The following is a 4638-nucleotide window of genomic DNA, read 5'->3' as shown; positions in this document are numbered from 1 at the left end:
TTAGCTGAAGCCCTCAAAGTTGATCATTAAATCAATCTTCTAAGGAGAAATGTGATCGTCCATTGACAAATAAATGAATAATGCACTCTTCATTCAATTCACTGGTTCATCTCATAACTACCTAATGGCCACTGCATTAATTGATATAGTTATGAAGCCCAATTGGAACAGTCTGGGTCAATTGGGCCTTGTGCAGCGTATACGGCAAGTCGTTTTAAAACTAAAACTTCTTTCTCTGCTGTCACTCTCCCGATATGCCTTGTAAGAAAAGGGAAAAGATGTAAAACGCAAACTGAATTAACAACCTTCTTGCAAGTATACTGTTAAGCTTACAAATACATGGCAGTAGATTAATAGGTTTTTTTTTTTTTTTGGGGGTGGGCATTGAGCACTGGATTTAATACAAGTAAGTGGCCATGCATGGCCTCATGTATAGTCCAACACAGCAATTTAAAGCTATTACCTCAAAGTAGGTACTTTGATTTAAACCATAGTCCCTTCCCTAGAACCAACAGTACTATTATCACTCTTGCCTTCATAGCAATCAGCCACCACACCCACCTTCTGAACATTTTTGTACGAATACCTTCTTGCGAAGAACACAAACATGAACAGGTTCACCGTGGTGATCCCTGCAAGTAGCCAGTAAAACCTATCCAACCTACTACTGTTCAGATCCTTCCCAAACCAACTCTTGCCTCCACTCTTCTCCTTCGTCGCATGATCCACAATAGTTATCAGCAAACTGCTTAAGAAATTCGCAGCTCCAATCACACTTAATACAGTGCTATCCCCAGGCTTCTCATTGAATCTGGCACTTGGTCGTAGAAATACTCTTGCAGCCCCACAAGTGTAAACCCATCTCCAAAACCGATTATCAGAAACTGAGGGGCTAACCAGAAGACACTCATGGAAAGTGGACCTTTCAGTGGGTCTTTTTTCTAAGGTTCGAAGCCTCTTTTGTTCAACCAGGGCTGCCACTATCATTGTGGCGATGGAGAATATCATGCCGAAGCCAATTCTTTGCAGGATGTTGATTCCTCGTTCGTTACCGGTGAGTCTCCGCAGGAGGGGTACGAGGATCTTGTGTCGTAGAAGGTGATGGAGACTATCATGCCTATGGCTGCGAGAGTGAAGATGGAAGCTGAGGGTATCTCGAAGTCGTTGATTTTTCTGTTCATGGAAGCTCCTTGTTTGATGAAGAAAGTGGAGGTTTGGGCGACGCAGATTCCGAAGGGTAAAGTGAAAACCCAGATGGGAATCATGTTGATGATGAGCTTCATTTCTTCCACTTTGGTTACGGTCGCTAACTTCCATGGACTCTGCTTCTCAGCTGATTCTCCTTCCCTTGGATCAACAATTGCTGCCTTGTCCAGAAACCTGTTGCACCCACGTATTCAGTTAAAATTTACCAAAAGCTAGTCCAGTTTGAGGAATTTTTGGTATTAGATTTGCTTTTGACTTTTTGGCTAAGCTTGATCCATGGGCATATTATTAAATTAAGCGTTTACCACAGTGGCCTTTTGTTCTTGGGCCCTTGCAATCTAGTAAGCTCCTTGCAGGAGCAACAACAAAGATATGAACCATTTTGGGCTTCAGTAATGGGTTTGGCCTCTAGCTTTCAATGTTGGGCCCAAGATTAATGGATGTGAAGGCACATTATTTAAAAACCTGCCGAGTTTGAGTATATATTCCCGGCCCACAAACAAGTATGATATAAATTAGTGTCATGTTATATTGCTTTTTTAATTTGCTGATTTTTTTTTTTGACCTGTTAATTTGCTGAATTGAAAGCATTGTACTTACTTGAGTTGTGGGGTGTGACACAAGACCCTTCCACCGGCTCTGCTAGATTTGGGGACTTCATACAGCTGATCAGGGAGGGAAGGACATGGGAGCTTTCTCTTGGAAATGGCAGCAACAAGAACCTGCAACAATGGAGTCAAGGGACTCCCAGTGGGTCTCCTATAGCGATAAAACGGCTTTCCTTATGCTATGAAATGACAAGCGAGAAGGCCATGACCCCTGTGAGGATAAGATCAGCAACACCCCAGTTCACATGGTCCTGTACATAAACAATGAAAGTCACTCCCAGAATGAGGCCACTGCAAAGACCACAGCTCCACCAGTTGAAGAAGGACATCTTCTGCCTCCTCTCTGTGGCATGATCGTCGTCGAACTGGTCGGCTCCGAAGCTCTCCAACGAAGGTTTGTGACCTCCAGTTCCAATGGAGAGCAAATAGATGGCAAAGAAGAAGGCCACCTCGTGTGCCATTCTTGGTTTGGTGCATGCAGTAATAGCAGTATCAGCGTCACATGGCCTGAGGGCTGGCAAGAACCATGACAAGCAAAGCAGAACCAACCCTACATATGGACATATATTATATATTTGAGTTTTGTGATTAATTAGAAAGATTGATGTGAAAATGAGAAGAAAGAGAATATATACGAGGATATAGAAGACGCAGGAAGCGAAGACAGTGAAATAGCGACCCAAGTAGGCATCAGCAACGAAGCCTCCAAGGAGGGGCATGAGAGTGGTGACACCAGACCAATAGTTGACGTTCCTGGCTGCAGTTTTGAGGTCTTCATGGATCACCTTCGTCAGGTAAAGCACCAAGCTTGTTGCTATCCCGAAGTAGCTCAGCCTCTCGCTGAACTCAATTGCTGCATCAATTATCCATTCATCAACGTAACTTACCAACTCAACGTGCTTTTTAAAAAAAAAAAAAATTGAAGGCAAATACTAACTGCCTGTGATTATAAGTACGATCGAATATCCTCCCGCGTATAGAGGAGTTTTTATGCCACCAAACTACAAGCCAATTGAACATGTTTCAATACTAACCCTTTTTTTCCAATTATTATCCCACATGCGATTCATCTGTGACGCCAAGTATTTCGCGCCCTTATACAGATAAAATGAAATTTTTTATTTTCCACACAGTAATTATTTTTGACATACAGTCAACGCATAAAATTACTAAATAAAGAAAAAAAGCCCCCGTTGAATTATCTAGACAACAGAATCAGAATTAGAATTACAAAAATTAGGGAAAAAATAGAAATTTTTTAATTTCTAAGTAAACGTCTATGCTGTAGCTTAAGTTTTTCTTTTTTAAGTGGAAGTACTGTTCATAACTACCTTGGCCTTCGAAATGTCTCATTCGGGGATCGCCCATGTTTCAAGAACGTCATTTATCTATCGTTGTTTTAGTCCAATCAAATGGATTCCCACCGGCCACATAATTCAACCATAAATGTCAAAAGTACTGAAAGTGAAGGCCACTAAATAAAATTTGGTAAGAATCCGATGGGTACTTTACTTCCTAGTGGAGATGGATCCCATCCTGAATATTTTAATTTGATTGAACTTTAAATCTTAATTTTGTTTTACTCAAATTAATTTCTCAATTCATTCATTCAATTATTATCGCATAACCATTCAAATATTGCCACTCCATCTCTCCATCCAAAAGAAAAACCCAATTAGAGACATAACCAGGGCTTATAGACAGAAGGAAATCGAGATTAAGAATACAATATAAAGTTTGTATAAATTTTTAGGGAGTAAAAATATATAACACTTACATAATACTACTAAACCAACATATTCATTATTCTCAAGGGACTTGCGTGGCTGCATATATATCTGAATCCTATAAGGTATATATAAATATTCTCACGAAACAACAAATTATTAGACTTAGCTGTCAGTCTTCAGAATCTGTGACTATAGATAGATAGATAGGGTATGATATGAAATGAAGGGGAATAAAGCTATACTAACTAATGGAGACCGCAGGTATCCAATCCTTAAACCTAGTACACACATTTAATTCAGAACATGGTACGCGTCCTAAAAAACGGAGAGAACCCACAGATCAACATTCTAACTGATCGGCTCCATGTACATAATATAATAATCAAGATTTGTGTGGTTGTTGTATCTCGTGACACATTATTTAATACTAAGATTTCCAATAGTGGAAGTGGGAGCCACCACTTTCTATGGTCATGGAGCTCACTAGCTAGGAAATTCAGAGCCATGTCTTTGCAATTGATTCACGCTAATAACCTAACATATTGCAGCCCACAACAGCACGACCAAATATATATATATATATATATGAACATTATTTATTTGATGTTTTGAACATCTTTTTCAATTGTTGACATCGATTTACAGCCAAGTAACGTGCACATCCAAAATTCTGGCTTTCACATGTGGGATCGATTTTGACTTACTAATTATTATGGGCATACAATTTTCATAAACAACATAGAACAAGGGTTTTGTATTTTTGGTCCTGTAACAAACAAAAAGAATTTTACAGCCATGATTTCTGCTTATCACATGTCGGCAGGAACAAAAGGAAGCATTAATCTTTTCTTTTTCTTTTTTTGGGGACAGAAAAGGAAGTACTTTGTATATGCGCGCGCGCACACACACATATATAACTAATGGAAGTTTAGAGTGGCCTATTTATCGAATAATTCGATAAAAATGTGAAGAAATGTAATAAAACTCTTTCAAGACAATTTATGTTTTGTATATTATATCTTGAATAGAAAATTATATGTAACTCAATACTTTCGTTTTAGAATCATTCTCTTATAAATCTTGTATCTGCATTA

General features: G+C 39.0%; 1 pseudogene; it reads right to left on the bottom strand.

Moving 5' to 3' along the window:
• Window positions 1-365: 365 nt before the first annotated feature.
• On the bottom strand, window positions 366-3182 carry LOC114730129 (protein NRT1/ PTR FAMILY 5.6-like; annotated as a pseudogene).
• Window positions 3183-4638: the final 1456 nt, after the last annotated feature.

Source organism: Neltuma alba, unplaced genomic scaffold (genome assembly GCF_004799145.2).
Source record: "Neltuma alba isolate B1F8T4 unplaced genomic scaffold, ASM479914v2 tig00012712_pilon, whole genome shotgun sequence".
Lineage (NCBI taxonomy): Eukaryota > Viridiplantae > Streptophyta > Magnoliopsida > Fabales > Fabaceae > Neltuma > Neltuma alba.
This window is presented reverse-complemented; position numbering and strand designations above follow the sequence as displayed.